The sequence below is a fragment of the Narcine bancroftii genome, chromosome 4, assembly GCF_036971445.1.
Source record: "Narcine bancroftii isolate sNarBan1 chromosome 4, sNarBan1.hap1, whole genome shotgun sequence".
In the NCBI taxonomy this organism is placed as follows: domain Eukaryota; kingdom Metazoa; phylum Chordata; class Chondrichthyes; order Torpediniformes; family Narcinidae; genus Narcine; species Narcine bancroftii.
In genome coordinates this window covers 79,693,779-79,718,116 of record NC_091472.1, presented here as the reverse complement: position 1 = coordinate 79,718,116, position 24,338 = coordinate 79,693,779, and the positions used below count along the sequence as shown (strand labels likewise).

At 41.8% G+C, this 24,338-nt stretch overlaps 1 long non-coding RNA gene across 5 annotated transcripts in view; it reads right to left on the bottom strand.

Moving 5' to 3' along the window:
* LOC138759876 (uncharacterized) overlaps positions 1 to 24,338 on the bottom strand; it is a 296,838-nt gene that overhangs the window by 222,635 nt on the left and 49,865 nt on the right. For 4 of the 5 annotated variants that reach the window (XR_011355184.1, XR_011355186.1, XR_011355182.1 and 1 more), the window contains exons 3-5: positions 16,415 to 16,510; positions 6,864 to 7,031; positions 5,905 to 6,055 (exon numbers count right to left, since the gene is read on the bottom strand). This is a non-coding gene — a long non-coding RNA (uncharacterized lncRNA). The remainder of the gene's footprint in view (positions 1 to 5,904; positions 6,056 to 6,863; positions 7,032 to 16,414; positions 16,511 to 24,338) is intronic. The other variant, XR_011355185.1, reaches the window with a different exon arrangement.

Below are 24,338 nucleotides of genomic sequence, written 5' to 3'. Positions count from 1 at the left end.
CGCGCGCACAGTGGGAGGTTACGCTCTGAGATTTATGGAGGCTGGGAAGGCTCCTTTTATACATTTAGTGTTCCTGCTGTTTGTTTGATTGGCTGACAACAGCCCCATGAACAACAATAGTGGGCAGGAACATTCTTGCATGTGAGTACCCTTCTTCCCCAGCCTGTTATTGATCTGTTAGCTGGGCAGCTTGGCCAGCACCATTTAGGGCTGCTGGTCTTGTACTGCTCCAGCTTTTACCCCACCGGTTCATTGTCTTGGGAATTGCTTAAGCGACCTCTGTCCGCGTCTGCTGCCACGTGATGTGCTGCCCCGATTTCTGCAATTGCAGACCGCCACAATACCAATAAAAAACTTTCAAAACACAATACAATATAGTGAGCCAGCTTAATATTGATCTTCCTGCAAGAAATGGAGAGAGGAGGAAGAAGGAGAATCAAAAGATTTGTTTCCATCCTTCAATTGTGTCCTTCCACCATCCCCAATCACCAGAATGGAATTATATTTAGGTGGGGGTGCAAGAGGTTATTGCAGGTGTTGTGCTCTTTGGTCCATTGGGGATGATGGAATGTTGGAGGGAGGGGGTCAAGGATAAAGGGCAGAGGGCGGATGAAGGATTGCAATGAGTAGAGGCATGCAGGAGAGCCAAGAACATTCAGCGTATCTCACATCATGCTCTTTTGCTCATGGATCTCCTGTTGCAGACTTGCCATCATGTGTGCAAAATGATCCATGCTCCTCTCCTAAACATTATGGTGTATATACACTGCATCCTCTCCTCCCGCCCTGCTCTTTTCTCATGACACAAGTGCTCACACACCTGGTCGATCTCCCTCAGCAACCCTCAGATCTCCGTGTGAATACCTGCATCAGGGTAGGCCTCCTCTTCTTCCCCCTCCTCTCTAATCGTGGAGTTCAATGGAACATGTGTGAAATAAGCCAGATGACTCTTCATGGGTAAACACTAAGGAAACACATTTGAAAAGTTGGACTCCTGTGCAATCCAGTTTTACCTGCTGTTGCGGCTCTGCCGTGGACGTGCTGGGGGCATCTGTGGCCACATCCTTTACACTGGTTGATGCCACCACTCAGGGGCCATCTCGTTTTGGGGGGTGGCCCTCTTTGGACGTGGCTACCCCATTGGGGCAGACTGTGTCCCTGGGCCCTAGCCTCTCCAGGTTAGATTTTAGGACTACAGGATATGCTGATCAGCTGGCACCCCAGATCTGGTAGGCTAATTCAAAGCAAGGCCAGTCCAGCTGGCCTTTTCCACTCTGACCACTATGATCAATTAGCTGAAGAAACTTCTTCCAAAGATTCTTCAGCTCATTTATTGCTTGTGTTTTGTTCCTGGAAAACCTTGTCCCTCAGCCTGGCGGCAAGCCTCTCAAACATAGGGCCCCCTGACAATCCCCGTAAAATGTTTAGTCACCTCCTCCTCTGCTCTTCTGGAGAGCAGCTCCCGCATCCCAATACCCCCCAGTTGGCCGCCATTATCACAATACTACACACTAATTCCTACATTAAAATCCTTCAAAATATAACTGCACTGATATCAAAACTACACTAACACTACACTAAAAAACTCTAAAACAGAAGACACTAACTTTCTTTCCAAACTACCTGGCTACACTGACGTTTTCACCCCTGCCAGATTGACACATGCACCCAGGCACTGACATCACTAATGATACCTTGTTGAGTGGGTTGGCCATTCACATTGGAGCAGAGTCAACTCAGCCAACCCCCAATACAGCCCCTGGCAGGTGATCCGCTAAATATCCACCAAATTGCCCAGTTCAACCTATGTTGAGTGGCAGTGTGAAAGGGGCTTAGCCTACTCAGGAACAACAAAGGGCCTGTCTGCACAATTGCACATCATTTTTTTGCACAAAAAAAAGACTGTGAATATTTATCATCTTGCTAATGTAATGATTGTCTCTTTAATTTAAGTTTACCACAGAGTGTGTGGTTTTTTTTTAAAAAAAAAGTACCTGTTTGACGGCACCAGCAAGCAAGAATTACAGTGTATGACAATAAACTCATCAACAGCAGGAAGACTAAGAGCTGGAGAAAAGTAGTCTGGCAGAGGCTCAAATCAACAGCAAGAAGGAGAATATTTGGCAATTTAACTCTGGTCATTGGCACTAAATAACTGCTCTAGAACTAGCTGATCACAACACATCCCTTTTGAACTTTAGCTTCTCTGATCACTAAAAACAGAGCACGTTCTGAATTTCAGATCCAAGGTTCCCTGTTTGCACTCACAGGTGACACTGGTGATGGGGCAATCGTGATGTCAAGGACTGGTCACTAATCATACTGAAGAGAAAAATGGCTTTGATTAAGATCATTTTCAGATGGGGAGGTAAGCTGCAGCATATCACAAGCCACTCAGTTAAGGTTTCTGTCATGCTTGGTCTACTCCTCTGCCCAATGCTCTCAAAAGAATGGATGGATTGAAATGTCTATCATTTAGTTCCTGTCCAAACTTTTCCCCTCTTTAATGTGAAACAAACCCTTGTGAATATGTACAAAAGCAGATGTGGACAATGGAAAGCAAGGAGGGTAGCCATCCCTGCCTCTAGTCAAAAAAAAAATCAACATTTTTAAAAACTGCAGATGCTGCAGACTGGAAAAAAAAAACAGGAAATGTTGGAAATACTCAGCAGGTCAGCCTGCATCTGTGAGAAGATAAAGTTAACAATCTACTTCCATCTTTGGTCTATCCCTGTATCAAATGCACATTTGACTCTGATGCTTTGATAGTTACAGTCGGCTATAGGAATGAAGTTAGGACCTTAGCATTGTGGGCCACAGATTACTCCCATGCAGCCATCCACAAAAGACGTGCACCAGTGTCCCTGTGCTTTATAAGCTGCCTCACTGAGTACTGATAAAGACAAACCATAAAAATTTAAATTTCACACTGTAGGACTTTGCATGATAGAAACTGAATGGTTCCAAATCACAGTCCTCAAAATTTAAAGCCAAACAAGTAATTACAAACTAAATCGGAGATAAAAATGCAAATGACTTTCTGATTCATTCCAGATTTGAATTCCAAGACATCTTGGGAACTTTATCAAAGTTACAAAAGTGGTATTCAATCAACTTTTTTGTGGGATACTCAAAGGTTTCCACCAATGCTGTGTCCATTTGAGCACACTGTACAGTAGAGGAAACTGAAGGTGCATGTGAGCAGGTGAAACAATAGCTCTTCAATCAATCCATTTTTTCCAGCCTTTGGCTGTAGAGAATTAGTGAACAAATGTTACATATTCACACCTTTCTGGTCATTTCAATGTAAAATCTACTGACAAGTTCCTCAACCCCGTATCCTGAACAGAGCAGGATAGTGGGAAATTTGAAACCACATCCCAGTTCCCCATATCTAGCTGTGAATGATGCTTCAAATGGACTCAGAATTATAGGGTGCATTGGAAGTTTTACCAAGGCCAGAATAATAAAATCTAGTTCAATGTTTCTCTTTGAACTGAGAAATCCATTTAAAGTCCATTAAAATCAAAAGTTAATCCAATATCCCTGAAAAAAAGACATCTCACTGTGCAACAGTCAAAGAAAAAAGCTTGAGATAGTTACTGACTCTCAATTCAAAGAATAAATACTTTTTGTTAAACAGGTTTATTTTTGGTTTATCCATCAATCTCTGGTTTTCCCCAAACTGTGGAGGAAGGCAAGAGCCTTCTGTTGTCACATAAACCAGAGCAGATAAGTGATTCATTTCCCAAAAGCTGTCAGTCAACCAATTTCCAAATGCAAAACTATTATCTGTATTCTACAATCGGGTAGTTCCATAACCATCCACAACAAGACAAGCTGTGTCCAGGTAACAAATGGGTCACTATTGTACAGAAGTCTATTTTATCCACAAATTGAAAAATATATAAATATAAAAAAAATCACTAAATATAGTAACTTTATCTCACATTATTGTAATGAATGACATCAAAAGAACACAAGACTGATAAGAAAATACAATTAATACATATGGAGGGAGAGGATTAACTAGTTCTGCTGTTCCTAGAAACAACTTTTTGGCAGCTTGTTCATTTTAGGAATAGTCATAAGTTGGACAGGTACAGTATATGGATATGAAGGTTTCAGAAGGATCTGGACCAAAGAAAGGCAAATGGGTCCAGTCCAGATTGAATGAGTCGAGTGGAAGAGCCTGCTGTACGCTGCATTAGTCCGTAGCTCTCTGTGACTCCATGACATTCAAATTTAATTCCATCCACATTCACACTGGAATTCAAACTTATTGGCTAGAGCCATCATTCAGTTCTCTGCCTGAACCACTACTTGGGTCATGATAGCTTAATCTATCAATTACTTTTCTTACCTCTATAGGTTTTCCCATGAGAAAACAAAATATTCTGCATCATATCCTAGTTAAATATTTGTTGATTTATTCTTGAACATTTCATGCTTAGAACAAGATCTGATATCATTCACGATTGCGATCAAAGACTTGCTACTTCTTGGAATATCATTTGATAGAAAATGAAGGATAACTTTGAAGATATGAAAAAAATAGGAAACCACTTATGAAGCTGAACTGAGTTATAACACAAAAATAATCTCAATGATTCAGTAGAGGAGGTGCAAAAATTGGAGCTGACAACAGATATTGAGATATAAACTAGTACAAACACTTCTACTCCCCAACCAACAATGAGATGAAACAGTTAAACACAAAAGTCTCTAGATGCTGTGATTGTAGTAAAAACACAAAAATGCCAGAGGAACTCAGAAGTTCTTGCAGTGTCCATAGGAGGTAAAGATATAAAAATGATGTCTCAGGCCTGAGCCCTTAAAAGCATACCTCTGAAATGTCAGTTCTATATCTTTATCTCCTATGGATGCAGAGTTCCTCCAGCATCTCTGTATTTTTAACTAAGGAAATGAAGCACTATAGCAATCGCACTCCATCTTTTCTCTGTTTCATCGGCCTTCATTGGGCATATTCCTGACAGTCCAGACCAAAAAACAGTTAGAAATTACCACACACTACTATGTGCTCAACAACCTCTAGATAAAGCAGTATTTTGGATATTCATGATCCTCCCTATCCCACAGTAATTGGAAAGATATGGCCTCAACTCCTCCCTAACCAACAAGCTAAGGGGCAGTCTTGATTTCCTGATGTCCCAGCAAATTTCCCAACATTTCAAGGTTTTCCAAATGAACTTAATTCTAAGATCACACTGCATAAAACCCAGGGAAAATACAATTGGAAAATAAACTATTTGTCTTGGTTTTTTTTTAAATGCAACACAAGATATAGAATTAGGAGTGAAAGAAAGGCTACATGACTCAGTTCAAAATTATCCAGTTACATTATATCCATGTCAATTGGTGTTGGAAGTTCGACCACTGGAAAGACTGGTTGACCAATGAGAGGAGAGCAGGGATGGAGCATTTGGAGATAGGCAGTCATAGATTGTGACCTACTGGGAAATTACCAGCATTGGCAATCCCACAAAATGATACTCATTAAGTCATGGACTAAGTATGCAAAATCAAAAATATGGTCAAGCTACTATCTTGCATGCCCTGTCAAAATCCAAATCAAAGACTCAGTAAATCCTTGATCCTCTTTGCACTGAAGAAACTGTCTGACTCACTGCAGTGAAAGATAAATAAACACACTTTCTTGCTTCTCTCCAGGACTCTGAGTATTTCCAGATAGTATTATAGTGAATTAGGCTTTGCATATTTCATATGTGCAAGAAGATGAACATTACCTCTGCTCTGCTGAAGTGTAATGAATGCAATGACTGCTCTTAGACTGCACAAGTAATGATTGTCCTCTATAAAGAATACAGGAGCACTTTTCCATACTGTGTGGGGAGGGAGCATTGAAAGCTGAAAGTGACTTACCAAATCAAAGGCATTTTTGAAGTTGTAAGACGATTCATTTTCAAACCTTTTAAGCAAAATGCTCTCTTATTAATTACAGTAATTACTGTTTCAGGAAACCACTTTTCATGCTGATGGATGGACTTGTTCCACAAAGATATCCTTGAGTCACCTGATAAATTAAAAGACTAATTTAAAATGGTACAACTTCTGGTGGTTTAGTTTTGTATTCTTTTTTGTTGGATGTGAGCTTGTCCAATTTTCTTCTGTCTGAATTTTAAGTGCCATTTATCCAACATGTACCTGTGCCTATGCAAACTCCCCAGTGCTTTTTCATTCTCTTACTTTTTTTCCCCCAATTTGCTCCCATATTTCTCCCCTTCCAATTACTGTAACCTGCTGCAGTTCTACAACCCTGTATAGACTCCTGCACATCCCCCATTTCTGCCATTGGAGGGCATACCTTTTGAGTGCATGTCCATAATTTGGATTTCGTTCTATGACTTTCTCTTCCAAGGTGCTCCTTGGCATTACCTCCTGGAACATAGAGCATTACAGAACAGAACAGGCTCTTCAGCCCACAATGTTGTGCCAGCTTATGTAAAGCTACTACACAACAATCCAATTTCTCCCAACCTCACACCCATAACCCTCTACTTTTCTTCCTTGAAGCTTTTAGCCATCAACTTGGCCATCCCTTCGTCTTGCACAGCAAGGGATCCTAAACTTTCACAGCCCCTTGAATTAATTTCTCCTGGAGTCATTAATGCCACTGCTGCCCCAGGAAGTGGAACAGTCTGCGACCAGGAGGTGTGCCCTCGGGCACTTCCCTGGATTGCTTTGCTGTAAATTCTATCAAAATTAGCAACAGTCAATTACTAATAAATTACTCATCATCAAAAGTTGATATAAATTGGGTTTCTGGGTGAAGTACCTCTGTGGCGAGACAATTATCTGTGAAATTTCAGTTTAAGCGTTACCTGAATCATCTTAATCTCTTTTTGAAAGTGTTTATTTATTTCTCCCACTGGTGCACTTCCTATTTCCTCTTCGCTTACAGTTTGTGCCTCCTCCTTCCTCTGGAGTCACATCTTAGATCACCCTCACACCAGCTCTCTTCAACAGTATCCTCTTGCTTGGTCTCTGGGCTACAAATAATACATCTTATTAGATACATATATTGCTGTGAGAAGTAAACATTTACCAAGGAATTCTGTTCTGGGATCATGGCACAACATACTAACTATTTTAGTCATGGGATACAGTGCAAATGCCAGTACTGCCAAGGCCCAAGGTTGCTAAATAGATACAACATGTCTCTGGCAAGGATAGTCTGAAAACAAGGCTGGTTGATGTGGAGAGGGAGCAGAGATAGGTTTTTGTGTCAACAATCACATTGGGTTGATAGTTGCCATTCAGCACATTGAAGATGATGTGGGCTTTAGGACATGACACAACATGGGAAGAGCGAGAGGCTAGGAGGGTTCAGAGCTTGGGCTGAGTGGAAGTGGGCAGGGTGTACAGAGAGTTGCTGAAGGATAGAAGTAATTCAAGGTGTTAGAGGTTTGAGTTTGAAAGGTATAGTATATACAAAGCAGCCATGGCTAATTCTGACAATTCATCTTTTAGATGTTAGCGACTGTAGCCACAGTGGGAGGAGTCCTGACAGGTGCCAAGCGTTCAGATTCAATTAATCTCGGAGATTTGGTATGTCACAGAAGACTCTCAATACATCTACAGGTGTCCAGTAAAGAGACCAGCCTGGCTGATTGCATCACTGGCTGGTATGAAGGTGTCAATGCTCAGGACAAGAAAACATTCCAGAGGAGTGTTAACTCAGCCTGCGACATCACAGGCACCAGGCTTCACTCCATCAAGAGGCAGGGTCTTAAAAAAGCAGCCTCTATCCTCAAAGACCCCCACCACCCAGACTATGCCCTCTTCATTCTGCTACCACCAGGAGAAAATACAGGAGCCGAAAGACAAGCTCTCAGCGGCATAAAGTCAGCCAGCTTCTGTTCTGCCATCAGATTCCTGAATTATCAATGAACCAAAGGCACATGCACTGATTTTTTTTTATATTGTTGTAAGGTGAATGTTTGCACTGTGATGCTGCCATAAAACAACAATTTCATGATTTGTTCATGACAATAAATTTGGATTCTGATTCCTGAATTGATGAGCTGCATTGATCCAGGCACTCATCTCCTGCCTTGTGACTTGCTTTATCAATCCATAGCCAGGCATAGCCTGGGTCTTGGTTGTATATGCATCTTCTGAACGCTTCCAGGTGGGCTGATCACTGTGCCACCATCAGGGAGCATCAAAACTTCTGACAATTATGTAGCACCTAAGGAAATGAAGATGATTCATCACTGTCCTACAGCGATCGGCCAAAGCCATTATGAGAATTTAGCAGAATGAAGCAGTTACCATAGAATTAGAACTGGGTGATCCTATTGGGAAATTCATAAATCTGGAGGACTCTGGCAAACTCAGTCGAAGATAAGGGCTAAGTTAGTTTTGATGCCCTGTGCCTGCCTGACATTATATCACGTCATTGTAGATTTTTCATGCAGTACCAATTGTTTATTGCCACATGTTCCAAGGAAAATTTTTTAAAACTGTCTTGCGTGCTATCCAGGCAGTGCAATAATAAAATCAAGGTGTAATGTCACAGTAAGTCAAAGAGTGGATACAAGACAAAGTGCATGGTATAGATAAAAGTACAGTTAAAACAGTGCAAGGACATTATCTTTCACCAATGGGAGGTCCATTTAATAATCTTATAAGAGCAGGAAGGAAACTGTCATTGAATCTGGAGGTTCGTGTTTTCAAGCTCATGCATTGTCTCCCTGACAGAAGGGGGAAGAAGAGCATGTGACTGGGGTGGGCATTGTCCATTACTATGCTGCCAGTTATCCAAAACACCAAGAGATATAGGTGGGGTCGATGGAGGGGTAAGTTGCCTTGCATGATGGTTCAAGCGGTGTTCGCAACTCTCTGCAGTTTCCTGGATTCCTTTAAAATCTAAATCTTTATCAAGCCCTCACTTGATATACACACAATATCTCAGTCTGCGCAGCCTGATTGGATAAAGATTTACAAAGACTAACTGACCTCTGACAAGGGAAGATTTTCTCATTATTATCAAAAATTACTCAGCTCTCCTTTTGACACAGAGACTCCTGGCTCCACACATCCCAGCCAGTGTCTACATTGTCAAGCCCATATAAATTTTGGATGTTTCAATTAGATAATTTCTGTACCTTCCACATTCTGGAGTATATAGACACACACTGTTTAACACCTTGTGTACAAACCACTCTTCTTGGAATCAAACTGGTGCTCCTTTGTTACATTCCCTCCATCACAACTAGGCCCAAACTTGGATTGGAAGACCAGAATGCAATATTCCACAGGTCTTCACCCCCGGGGAATAGGTCATTGGAAGCACCAACAATTTGTGGCTCCAGCATTTGCCAAAGCTTCAGATTGCAAATTTGAAATGTGGCTTTGAAGAAAAATAAAAGCTGGGAGAAGCAGCTTTGATTCTACAATTTATTGTTCCAATTTTCCTTCAATGGTTCTCAATGATTAATAAGGTTAATAAGAGGTAGTAACATAATATTTGAGAAAATAGCAAATAAAGGCTCCTCTGAGTCAGCCTAAGATGCAAGATCAAGTTTAGAGGGGTGATCCAATTGTGATCTTTAAAGTGATAAAGGAGCTGGGTGGGGAACTTTCAGAGTTAAGAACTAAAAACCAGTGACATGCAGCTAAATAAATTCTCTTTCAATGCGACCAAATGGCATTCTGTCCAGAAGATTAAAAAAATCATTTATTCATGAGCAATTTGACTTGAAAAGTTGTTTCACTTGGCAACAAACACAATAGTCCACAACCTGTCACCCATTCCCTTACCATCCTTTAGTTGAACATCAATCTAACTAATATATAACCGTCATATCTTGAGCAGTCACTTTTAAATTTCCTCCAACCATTATTTTAATGGTAGGTCTCAGTTACTGCAGCCGAACAATTCTGTCAAGTGCAGACAACAGCAATAAGAACACTGTTAGGCATATTTTCTTCCTTAAGTACAGTTTTCAACTCAATGGAAGTAAAGAAATATTAAGATAAAAGGGTAGTCAAGCATTCTGAATTGGATCTGCCATTATATTATTGAGAAAATGTGTATTGCTGCAATGAGCTACATATTTCATTAGATTTTGAACTCCTTTTTGAACCATGAATCTGAAATAACGCAGGAAGCCCATTTCAATCCAATTTAATTTTTCATCATCTGTGAGCCTATATGCGAAACAGAGGAATATCCATTAGCAGTAAGATATTATTAAATTCACCTATTCTAAGTGAAAAAGCAGGTTAATTCAAAAGACAAAGGAAAATATGCATAGGATTTATGATGTCACCTTTGTTAACATGTGAGCCTATTTTACCCCAAGAATGGATATTCTTCATTCGGTTATATCTATATGTTTGGCGTTATTTTTAATAATGGACAATAGAAAAGGAAATTCACTACTGCATGGTTATATCAGACGTGCATAACTTCCCACAATTCTCTTGTAGTGAATGTTTCTGAGAGTTTGGGGTTAACCTTACATTCTGAGGAAGGTGATTACTTGTGTTGGTTTGGTGGTGGAGAGGGGTCAGGAATCATGAATAGCAATCCCAGGATGCAGAATTACTCTCTTCCCCTGCTTCATTATATTGCTTTGGGAAGGGAGCTTCCTTGCATCTTTGTTCCTTCACCCAGTCTCAATTCAACTCCTGCCTTTGTTCTCTCTGGACTTGACTATTTTATTGCACTCCTGCTCGACCTGCCATCTTTCAACACACACATGACACACACAAAACCTTGGTCCTGTTCCAACAGAGTCCCATGTTCTCTCTGAACCTCCATATAGCCACAATGACAACATCTAGACTTTCAAATTATTATCTTTGTCTCAAGTTGCTTCATGGGCCCATCACTACTTATTCTTCTAATCTTCATAACAATCCTCAAACTCTGGCCTCTGGCACATCCCCGACTCTTATCACTGCACCGCTGACAACTGTAGCATCAATAAACTTCTCCATCTCATTCTCCCCCTTTAAGCTACTTCTATCAATGATATGGGGAGGTTTGACTAAGGTACCAACAGAATTGGTGGGTAGTTGGTACAGGTAGTTGGTGGGTGAGTAATTTCATAATTTCAGTTCTTTCACAAATATTACATGCACACATGACTCATGACCTAGGAATCTAATTTTATAAGAGTGCTCATCTTAAAAATAATGTTTTGAAAACAGATCAGACAAACCTTCTGCAAGTAATTGGCTACACCATACCTCAGGAAAAAAAAATTGCCATTTACAAGAGACCATTAACATATTGAGCCTTATAAAATGGGCATCACTGGGGACAGACTCAGTAGTGTAATCTGAAAGAGGTGTAGTGACTTGGGGACAAAGCACAGATTGGAGCAGTTCTGTGATGACAACACAAGTTAATCCTGTGCAAAGATTTTCTGGTCCCAGTGCTAAACCTGTGGAATCAGAAATACTGCCAAGTTTCTGTCAGACTGCCCCAGCTAGGATTTAGCAGTTAACTTTGGCTAATTATTCAGATTGAAGTCTTGATGGAATCTGCACAGGGAGTTGGCAAATAGAGGGGTGGGAAATAGCTGGCCTTAATGTTCTTTCCTGTTTACATCTACTTTGGGGTTGTGATGAGAGCTCTGACAACTTCATGGCCATTCCCGGGCACTCTGCCGAGTGACATCATCTCAGCAGCTGACCTCATTTTACTGAGAATGTGATAAAGATGTTTCCTGCTGAAAAGCTGGGGATCACCCATTCGCATTTCACAGAGTTGTTCATCCCATGGCCTCCACCCACCCAATCTGGCAGACCCTTGCATTTTTTGTTCATCAACACTTGTTTTAAATCCTCTTGTGGCCTTGTCACTCCCGATTACAATTCAAGTCTTTTGAGCCTCTTCTTTCATCACATCACTTTGTCCTTCTTTTTGGGTCCCACAGCAAGGTACAAGAACATTCTCTAAAGCAGATCTACCTGCATTCAACCTCAAGCACCAGACTCCAGAACCTTCTCAGGTGAATATTCCTTTCAGCTTTACCAGGACAGTCTTTATGGTTGCTTTTGTATACATTTGAGGGAAATGGCGTTCACATATATTTCAGTCCAATGAATGTCACTGTTCATGCCCAAATGCCTCTCCAAATGATGTGCATGGAGCACCTGCAGTCAATTTGTTGATCCTCACACAAAAAAAACACACACACACACCTGCAAGCAATTTATTGATCCTCGCTGATTAAATAGATTATTTAACATTTATCAATATTGCACTTGGTAACAGAATTCCTTGGCTAGAATATTTCCATTTTGTGAGAACATTAAAAAAACACCAAAGAAATTGGGGGATTCTGGGCTGATGGCCACAGAGAACTCACTACCACAGGAAGTGGTTACATTAAGTGGTAGAGAAGTGCCATATATATCAGTGTATAAGATGGGTCTCCAATTTCAGCCTGAATTTCAAAGTTTTATCATATATCAGGTGTCTAAGATGATCCCCTCATTGTTCATAGCAGAAGGACTCTAGACTGTGGTCCTTCCCCCACAGCACTCTTACATTGGCTGCACCAAGTCTCAGTGTATCCCTCAACATGTATTCCTGAACTCCTGCAGTCAGTTGGCAGCATTCTCCACTGATATCTCCATGTGCTGAGAGTCCAACAGGTTTTGGGCAGACCACAGTGCATCTTTCACCGAGTTGATGATTTTCTACCAGTTCTAGATGTCTGTCTCTGCCTGCTTTCCTTGGGAACAGCCCAGAAATCAGGGAATCCTCTATCAGGTTGTTGGGGATGAACCATGACAAGGACCATTGCATCCTTCTCCACACACTCTTACTAAATCTGCATTCTGCAAAGTATTGGGTGACTGTCTCCACTCCACCACAGTCATCTCAGGGACAATGTGCATTGTGGGTGATATTCCAGTTGTACAGGAAGGATCTGATTGGAAGGGCTCCCCTCAACACCAGCCAGGCCAAGACCCAGTGCTCGTTCATGAGCACCAGCAATGAGGCATTTTGCCAGATGACCAGGACAGTCTGCTCAGGAAATTATCCCAAAGTGTTCATCGAGACTTCATCTCTCAATGTCTGCAGGACGTCCAATGCTGACTAATACCTGATGGCCTTGTGATCAAAGGTGTTTGTCTGTAAAAACTTTTCCACAAAAGATATGTGGTGTGGCAAAGTCCAGCAAACTGGGAGATTGCACGACAATGGGGCCAGGCCTATCCTTCGCAGTACTTGAGACTCAACACATAGCAGCACTTAATATCCTTGTTCTTTGGTTCCACACACAGCCTGATGCAGCCCAACACAAAGGTGGTAATCAGGATGAGGACCATGTTGGGTACATCCTTGCCCCCATTGTCTGGCAATTTGTAGATGGCAACCTTTCAGACTCTTTCTGTCATGGATCCCCATATTAACTGGAAAACTGCTCTAGTGATTACCTGGGCAGAGTATGGGGAATGGGCCACCACTTTACAGTGGTACCGAGAGCACTTCATACTTGATGACTAGATTCTTCCCTGTTATTGAGAGAGAACATTGCACCTGCAAACCCAATTTCTGGTAGACATTTGCAATATGCTCCAAACAATTTTTGTTGCATTCCTTGGCCCCTACAACCAGATCCCCAACACCTTCAGGTGGTCAGATCTGACAATGAATGGGATGGTGGACCTGTCAGACCAGTTACCAAACAACATTGTCTTGCTCTTCTTCCAGTTCACCCTAGTACCCGACACAGACTCAAAATGGCTGCAGATGTTGATCAATCTGTGGACTGATCGTGTGTCTGAACAAAAGACAGCGATGTCGTCCATGTGCAGGGAAGCTTTTACCTAAGTGCCTCTACTGCCTGGCAACATCACTCCTCTTATGCCCTTGTCCTCAATATTTATTGGAGCCATCTGATTGCAATCCTTGCAGTCCAGTGTGAATCAGCCTGAACCCTCATGCAAACTGCTTTGGTGAACTACAGCACTAATTTTGGGCTCAAGAACAGGCTGTGATCTTCCTCTGAGAGTGGGGTCATCTCAGGCAAAGTAATTGATCTCTGAGGAGAGATGTGGCTGTGCTCTTCCATTCTATGTCTCCTAGCTGGCTTATATTCTCCTTTTCCTGAAGCTGGGGGCAACCCTCCATTCTGCTCCCAATATCCTGGAGCTGGGGGGTGGGGGAAGGTGGCAACAGCCTCTGCATTGCTACCAATCTCCTAGAGCTGGGGGGTGGGGGAGAGTAGAAACAGCCTCTGCATTGCTCCCAGTCTCCCAGAGTTACGAGGCTAAGAGGGTGACAACCTTTGCACTGCTCCCAGTCTCCCAGAGCTGGGTGGGGGGGGGGGGGGGGGGGCGCAGAGCCTCTGAACTGCTCCCAATCTCCTGGAAATGGTGGATGATGGCCTCTGCTCCCAATCTCCTCGAGCTGGGGTCGGGGAGGGGGGGGGGGGGGGGGAGAGGGCACATGACTACTTCTGCACTACTCCCAATCTTCCAGAGCTGGGGGGTAGCGGAGGTGGGGGGGGGGGTGCATGACAGCCTCTACACTGCTCCTGGTCTCCATGAGGTGGGGGTCCTTGGGTGCTGTACATCCCATAGTCAGGCTTACTTGTAACTTGCTGTCCTTGTTTCTTTCGCCTCTATCTTGGTGCTTCCTCAGCATTTGTCTGACATGTGCTGGCTCCATCATCGGATGATGAGTGGTTGCTGGCTTCCTTTTGTGCCTTGACCTTTTTCTTCATACTGCTTGCTGTGTTGGTTGCCAGTTTCTTCCTTGGTTTACTTTCTTTTCCTCACTGTGTGACATTTTCTTCTGCAGCTCCCTCCTGCATTTATTCTGTCACCTCAGAAGGGGTCTCCGTTCCTGTCACTGGGGTTTGAGGGTTGGAAGTGGACATGCTTGAGGTTTTCTCACTCCTCGTGGGTTTCAGTCACAATCGATGTTGAGACTATGTTGGCCTTGCAGGGAATGATATTTACCCTTTTATTTGCACTGTGTGGATGGCCACATGTTCTGGGCAGGCTCAGTAGAGGTAGCTTGTTTCTCCACACAAGTTGCAGCACTTTATTCTCTGCATAATCCTTGGTCAGGTGGCCTTCCTGCTTGCAGTCTTTGTACTGAATTGGGTTGCCACTTGCCCAAGTTTGTTGCAGTTCCCTCTCACCCTGGAATGACCAGCACAGAACAAATACCCATGCTTCCCTCCAATGGCAAACACAGAGGGGAGGGGGTGGATGATGGCCACTTTACTATCCTCTCTCAGCCTCACCTTCACTTGGCCTTTGCAAGTCCAAATTCCAAATGTGTCTTTGACTTCCACACAGGTTTCTGTCCCCTCGACATAATGACCATGGCCCAGGAAGGCGTGCACATCCACGTTTGGTGCATACGGGTTGAACTTGTGGATTGTTATCACTAATTCCTTCTGCATTGGAAAGGTGGAATGTGCCTGTTCCTTGAATAATGAGAGTGGAGCCATATTCCCCTGCGAATTCCCCTGAGCCTTCCCTGCCATCCTGAAACCAGTAGATGTCCTTTGCCTCAAATTTGCAACAGTCCATTAACACCTTTCTGACAAAGAGGTCCCGGGAAAATGGAGAGCCTTCACTCATGTCACTGATGGTGTTCCAGATTCTTTGTCCTCCCAAGGAGTTTGTTGGTTCAGCCATCTTTGTGAGTTTTGTGGAGGTGGTCTTTACAGCTGGAAAGGGTGGTTAGATTGGTCCCCTTATCAACATTGATCCACCCCTGCATTAACAGGCCAGCTCACATGAGACCATCTCTTCCACTCCAGTTGTCATCTCAGTTTTCTTCCTCTTCTTTCCTCTTTCTTCTCGATCCTACAGCTTCTCACCGATTCAGTTGATCAAATTCACAAAATCCTTAAATGTCAACAGTAGGAGAAACGATCCCATGTAATTCATAACTGCCACAAAGTCAGGCATGTTGAGAATTGTGCATGTAAGTGTCCCCATTTAATTTTCTGATGCTCCTTTAAATCTGGGCAACTTTCCAAACACTCACAGTCAGGTCATATGGTTAGAGGCCAAGGATGGGGAAGTTTAGAATACGACTGGAGAGGGAAAGCCATTGGGATATCAGGGTCAAAGTAGTCAACATATTTGCATTTGGCTTGCTGGTGTAGAACTCATTGTAAGCTAAGTAATTTATGGAAGGTGCTCAATGAGAGGAAGTGCATGTAAATTGCAGTGGCCCTTGTAACCAGTCCCTTTGCAGCCCCTGTCAAAGCAATGCAAGAGGTGAAGGAACAGATGTTGCATTTACTAGAGCTGCAGGGGAATGGACAGCAGCATCCCTGAGGGAACACTCTGTCAGGAAAACAGTGAAGTGAGCCAAAGGAAGAATCTGCAGATGATGGGAGGAATTATGCTGGACACCGTTAGAATGACAAACCTGGAGATCAGCTGGTGAAGACATTGGAGAGGTGAAGTGGTCGTGGAGAAAGTAGAGTTCACAATGGATATTCACTTTCTACTCTCGAGGCAAAAACTGTAGAATGAAGAGAAAATGAAGAAATTGTTGCAGAAGCTATGGCTCCACTCATCAAAATAAGCCATTTTGTAACATGTCCAGAAGAAGCCTTTTCCTTCCATCATGCTTCTACAGCTCTTTACGGCAGTGATAACCAATCAGTCTCATTTTCCCACACATTCCTTAGAACTCTTAGAACATGAAAAATAGGAATAGGAGTAGGCCATTCACCCATCGAGCCTGCTCTACCATTCAATAACATCATAGCTAATCTGGCCGTGGACTCAGCTCTACCTACCTGCCTTTTATCCATAGTCCTTAATTTCCTACTGTGCAAAAATCTACCCAACTCTGTCTTAAATATATTTCATGGAGCAGCCTCCACTGCTTCCTTGGGCAGAGAATTCCACAGATTCACTTCTCACTGGAAAAGCAGTTCCTCCTCATATCCATCCTAAATTTATTCTCCCAAATATTGAACTATGTCCCCTAGTTCTAGGCATGCTTACCAGTGGAAACAACTTTCTTGTCTCTATCTTATCTATCCCTTTCATATTTTTATATGTTTCTATAAAATCCTCTCTCATTCTTCTGAATTCTGGTGAATGTAGCCCCAGGCTGCTCAATCTCTCCTCAGAGAATGTTCAGTTCAGATTTATTGTCAGAGTATATACATGACATCACATGCAACCATGAGATTCATTTCCCTGCAGGTGAGGCAGAATCACCACATATTGGTCGTGCAAAAAATGTACTCAAGAAGATATATATACATGCAAACAAATAAAGAAATGTAAACAGCTGACTATGCAATACAGAGCAAAAAAAAATGCAAAAATGCAAAAGTAAGACTGATTAAACAAGTCTCTAATTGAGTTTGTCTGATGGTGGAGGGATAGCAGCTGTTCCTGAACCTAGCGGTATGAGTCTCATGGCACCTACACCTCTTTGCTGATTGTAGTAATGAGAACAGAGAATGTGCTGGGTGGTGTGGATCGCTTTATCTTAGGAATCAATCTGGTGGAGATTCTCTGCACTGACTCCAAAGCCAGGATATCCTTTCTCCAATAAGAAGACCAGAATTGCACACAGTTCAATACCAGAACCAGGTATTGGTGCAGCTGGACATCTCTGCTTAAAAGTTCAATCTCTCTAGCAATTTGCTGCATTGATTACCTATCATAAACGTTCCTCTTCAAATATTTATCCAAATTCCTCTTTGAAAATTACCATTGATCTTCTTCAAGTAAAATCTAGATTAATATAAAACACCACATAAAGAAAATTTGCTTCCTCTTCAACACTCTGGTTATTGTGCCAGCTGCCTTTCATCTGTATCCTTTGGTTATTCACATTCTGCCTCCAGGAATTATTTCTCTTTATTTAGTCTGTGGAATCCTCCTGTGATTTACACCACTATTGTCAAATTAACACCTTGCTTTCAAGAGGACAACCTCTCCAGCTATTCTTCCCAAGTAAATCAGCTCAAGATTATTCCTTGGATTTGAATTTCTTTCTCTCAGCACAGTGTCTCAAATTGGACGCAATATTCCAGTTAAGTGCCAACTAGTTTCATGAGGTAAGTTGAAAAGCGAGAATGACTTGGCATGTATTTTGTGTTCACCGCTTGTGATAGTACAGATCTATCACCAATGTACATAGTGTATATAGTTACTGTATCTAGACTGTGCTTACAGCGATTGGCTGAGAGCTAAGCCACTCCTATTGTCTGGGCCTTAAAGGATTGTGTCCCTAGCCAGGTCGGATCATTCCGGACTGGTCGGCCACCTGTGAAGAGCTCCGGTCTTTTGCTAATAAAAGCCTTGGTTTGGATCAACAAGTCTTTGGTTCTTTCGACGAGCTCTACACCGCTGCAATGTCCACTTCAGAAATACACACAATGCCCACATGCATTTCACTGGAACTCAATGCTGATTTTAAGGATGTGGTCACTGAGTCTGAATAGGTGCAGGCGATACGGAATTAAAATCTAGGTAACTGAGATTTCACTGCCCATGGAGAAAACAAACCATTATCAGAGATAAAGAGGAATTCAAAAAGAAATCAGTTTTGGAGATTGGCCATGAAAACAAGAAGGGGTGAGTAGGATTTAAATGCACACTCAATTAAATTATCACTTTTATTTTAGTAAGTGGCAATGTCATGGAAGTTATCAATGCAATGAACAAAGGAAAATATGAACAAACCTAGAACTGGAAGAAATTATGATGAAATCTATATCTAAAGGAATGAGACCTTCAAGTGCAGGGTTCAACATGGATAAGCTCATTATCCTGAGTAGTGTCAGACATATTTAGAAACCATGTATCAGGTTATAAGGGTGTTTGTAATTGTATTTGGATAATATTCTTGGCACGGTAAAACATTGTAAGAAGTTTCATAGAAACTTTATTAGACAAAATTTAATGCTGTATCGTTTTAAGCTATCTGGAGATTTGAACCAAAACATGCTAGTGAAGAAGGTTCCAAAGGCATCATAAAGGCAGGAGAGGTGAGCAAAATCATTTCAGTGCTGAAAGTCTGCCGAAGGAGCTAGGGAACCATTGGACACTACAGCACAGAAACAGCAATCTAGGGTGTACCAAATGGAGAAGGTTAGATAAATAGGAAGAGAAACAGCAAGGCAGAAATTTGAAGGTGGGGGAATTGCCTGACCTGGAGCCAATGCTGTTCAGTGAGCACAGTGTGTGATGGGAAAACAGGGCAGAACAAAGTAGGACATGGGCAGCAGAGTTTGGATGAATTGAAGTTTCTCGGAGAAGGGAGTTACGAGGCAGCATTAGAGCCATGTCAGAACATAACGAAGGGTTTCAGTAGCAGCTGAACTGAGATGGGGTGGAACAAGAGCAACATAGAAGGCAAATAGCTGCTGGAGGCAATTAGAGATGTTTCTTTCAAATGAATGATTTCAAGACTTGGTCAAAAAATGGTCAAGATCAAGCAAAGAGGAACTGACATGTAGGGCTAAATATTGTTTTCTTTGCAATATACAAAAAATATTTCCATTGAAATCAATTGTTAAGACTGTGATGAAGGAGGTATTCCACAGGGGAAGAAAATATTTTCAGTTTAATTTATGGAAGCAGGTATTGATTACAAAGATTCCCCAGTGAAGCTGAACGGAAACCAAATATAAGAGAGGTCATTCATCAGGATACACAAAAATTGCCAAATATGGAATCCACATTGAGAAGATGAAGCCAATTAAAACTGTTCTGGATAGTCTCAGAATGCGTGGAAGTTAATTCTGCAATGAACAATCCCAGAAAAGACTTGGATAAGTATCTAAATGAAAACATGGATTAGCACATTGCGACCATGAGTAAAACTTGGTTGCAGGAGGTGCGGGTGAGGCAACTCAAAATTCTTGGCTTCCGTTGCTTTAGACGTGATACAATCGGGTGGGGGGGTGGAGAGATTAAAGGGGGGGGGGAGAGATTAAAGGGGGAGGAGTGGCATTGCTCATCAAGGAAAATATCACAGCTGTGCTCCGGTAGGACATACCAATGGGCTTGTCTACTGACGCTATGTGGGTGGAGCTGAGGATCAAGAAAGGAATTACCACACTCATGGGGTTGTATTATAGACCACCCAATAGTCAGCAAGAATTGGAGGAGCAAATCTGAAGAGAGATAGCAGACAGATGCGGGAAACATAGGCCGTGATAGTGGGAAACTTTAACTTACCACATATTGACCTGGACTCGCATATTGTAAAAGGGCTGGATGACTTGGAGTTTGTCAAGTGGGTTCAGGAAAGTTTTCTAAAATAAATATATAGAGATACCAACTAGAGAGAGTGCAATACTGGATCTCCTACTAGGGAACAAGACAAGTCAAGTGACAGAAGTATGTGTAAGGGAGCATTTTATGTCCAGTGATCATAATGCCATTAGTTTCAAGTTAATTATGGAGAAGGATAAGTCTGGGCCTCGGGTTGAGATTCTAAATTGGAGAAAGATCAATTTTGAGGAAATGAGAAAGGATCTAGAATGCGTGGATTGGGATAAATTGTTTTCAGGCAAGGATGTGCAAGGTAAATGGAGGACCTTCAAAGATGAAATTTTGAGAGCACAGAGTTTGTATATTTCTCTCAGAATCAAAGGCAAGGTTAGAAAGCATAGGGAACCTTGATTTTTGAGGGATACTGTGGGTCTAGTTCAGAAAAAGAGAAAGGTGTGTGCTGGTATGTCATGCTTGATGTCATGACACCACTATAAGCCCGGGGGATCCTTTCCCCCTCATTCTAGCCTAGGCTTGTACAGAGGCAAGACCAAGGCCTCAAAGCCTAGCTGTATACCAGTCTGTTAAAACTAGTGTTTTACCTGCACTCTGCCTCGTGTGGTTTGATACTAGTAGCCTACAAGGTGAATAACAGGTATAGGCAGCATGGAGCAAATGAGGTACTTGAGGAGTATAAAAAAATCCAAAAAAAAAACCTCAATAAAGAAACCAGGAAAGCTAAAAGAAGGCAGGAGGTTGATTTGGCAGACAATGTGAAGGAAAATCCTCAGGCTTTCTACTGATATATTAAGACCAAAAGGATAGTAAGGGACAAAATTGGTCCCCTTGAAGATCAAAGTTGTCAGTTTTGTATGGAGCCAAAAGAGATGGGGGAGTTCTTAAATGGTTATTTTTCATCAGTATTCACTCAGGCAAATGGCACACAGTTATGGGAAGTAAGGAAAACAAGCAGTGAGGTCATGGAACCTATACAGATTAAAGAGGAAGTACTTGCTGTCTTAAAAGCAAATAAGGGTGGATATATCCCTAGGGCCTGACAAGATATTCCCTCAGTCCTTGAGGGAGGCTAGTGTAGAAATTGCATGGGCTCTAGCGGAAATATTTAAAATATCCTTAGCCACAGGTGCCAAAGGATTGAAGGGTAGTTCACGTTGTTCTGTTGCTTAAAAAAGGCTCCAAAAGTAACCCTGACGTCAGTAGTAGGTAAATTACTGGAAGGTGTTCTAAGAGAATGGATATACAATTATTTGGATAGTGATAGACTGATTAGGGATTGTGGTAGGTAATGTTTAACCAATCTTACAGAGTTTTTGAGGAGGATACTAGGGGAACATGAGGGGCAAGCTCTTCACAAAGAGAGTGGTCGGGGTGGGGAATGAGCTTCCAGCTGAAGTGGTGAATGTGGTCTCAATTTTAACATTTAAGAAGAATTTGGACAGGCACATGGATGGGAGAGGTTTGGAGGGGTATGGACTGGATGCAGGTTAGTGGAACGAGGAAAAAAAAGTGGTTCGGCACAGACTAGAAGAGCTAAAGAGGCCTGTTTCTATGCTGCTATATTCCATGGTTCTATCGTTCTATGGAAATATCAATTACATTTTCAAGAGGTATGGATACAGATCTATATGGATCATGGAAACCTGTCTGTTTCAAGGACCATGGAAATAAACAGAACCGAGTAATATGGATATCATTCTGAAATACATAGATTTATCTTTACAACATCAGCTCAGAGAGTGGAGTTTTAACTTAGTTCCCATGAACTCTCTCATTTTATATCCATATACAGGCTGTCCCCGGATTATGAATGAGATCCGTTCAGTTAGTCAAATATTTTTCTTAGTATATAGTATATATTTTACCTTTCTATGCATATAAAACTACTGGAGTCAATTTCTTGAAGTAGGCAGTGTTAACAGCAGCATGATCTCTGATTTAAAATGGGGCACAACGTTCTCCTTCCTCGAGCTGATGAACTGTTGAAGCCGTGTGTAGTCCGTTTGTAAGTACAAGTTGTCCATAAATTGGACGTTTTTAACCCGGGGACACTGTAATGTAACTGCTTTGAAGGAGGTGATTCTACCATCATATCTGTTCTTGGACAATGGTTCTCCACCCTTTTTCACCCACAGATGTATTCTTATGCTTAACACAATCCACCTGTAACAAACCAACAGGCCATAGAGATCCAAGATCATAGATTGAGAAATACTAATCATTGAGTTACACAGGGTAGAAACAAATCCTTCAACCCAATTTGCCCATGCCAACCAAAATATCCCACCCATACCTGCCTGTGTTTGGTCCACATCACTCAAAACCCATCTTATCCATTTACCTGCAACCGCTGCAACCGTGTCTGCCTGTCCCGCATCGGACTTGTCAGCCACAAACGAGCCTGCAGCTGACGTGGACTTTTACCCCCTCCATAAATCTTCGTCCGCGAAGCCAAGCCAAAGAAGAAGAAGAAGAAGAAGATTATCTTAAACATTGTAATAGTGCCTGCCTCAACAAACTCCTCAGACCCTCTGTGTAGAAAGGTTACCCTTAAGATTCCTGTTAAATCTCCCCCCCACCCCACCACCTCACTTTAAATCTATATCCTCTGATTACTGATTCTCCTGCTCTGAGCAAAAGAGTCTCTGCCTTCACCCAATCTACTCCGCTCATGATTTTGTATTCCTCTATGAAATCACTCATCATCCTCCAGCACTCTAAGCAATAAAGCAGTAGTCTGCTCACCCTTTCCCTTTTCCTCAGGTCCCCGAATCCTGGCAACATCCTCATAAATCTTGCTGGCACTGCAGCTTGACACATCGTTCCTGTGACATTCTGACCAAAATTAAATACTACTCCAAATGGGACCTCACCAATGTCTTATACAACTGAAATATCACTTCCCAACTTCTATACATGTCTAGAACAAGCGAAAATAAACACATTACCCTATACTGCCCTCATGGTTGATATATTAAAACCAGTTAATGACGTTATAATACAGCAAGCAATGTAGAAGAACAGAGCCTGATCAATTTGTACATCGTTTTATATGTTATTAGGTCCATGTTTGGTCATCCCTTGTCACAATACATTTAACATTCTCTTTGCGAAAGCCCCTTGATGTTGACCTTGGCTTTTAGAACTGATAGCTACAATTAACAAGAACAATGTAGTCAAAAGGCATTAACTAATTGATTTTTCCCAGAACAACAATTAATAATTTTCCAACTTAATGAAGCATGAATAACGATCTTTTCTCTATTTTTCCTCAGTGCTAGTAAATTAATAACTAAATGCATGTATGAAAAATATTTCCATTTTCTTATTTTTAGATGTGGTGATGATTGCAATGATTAAAAGACTTTAGAGCAGGTTCATGGATAGGAAAGGTTGAGGGGCATATGGGGAAAATGGGAGCAGCTCAGGAAGATACTTTGGCCAAATAACCTGTTTCCATGTTGCATAACTCTTAAGAGTCAATGAGTCTGTTTGAAATCTTTTGATGTTGGGAATCAAGTCTGAATCCAACTGAATGTCCTGGAATTTTCAGTGAGAAATGACAGCCGATATCAGATACTTAAATGAAGCTAGTTAAAATTTTGTTGCCAATTGATCCCTCTCTATACAGTGTCTCACTTGTTGTACCGTATTTGAAATATCCAGCTGGAGTGCTTGTAAAACAAACTCTGTATCTTGGGACACCAGACGTTAATCTTGAATTTGAATTTATATGCACATTCAGATATTTGTGTTGGGGAAGTCACTAATGGTCATGCCAAAATGATTGGATTCTCTCTTGTTAGAGATGCTCTTCACTTCATGGCACAAATATTATTTGTCATTTAATAGCCCATGTCTGAAATTTATTTGCTTCTCATTGTGGATTCCTTCATTTTGTGAGCAATTACAAATGGAATTCAACACCACACCATCATCATTCAACATCCCATGAGATATTATGATGAAGAAAGGCCATTCACAAATCAGAAGAAGATGGCTGAGCCTAGGACATCATTCAGACAAAGTCCAACATCATGAGGTTGGGATATTTTGCCCCAGGATATTTTACTACAAAATCCAAC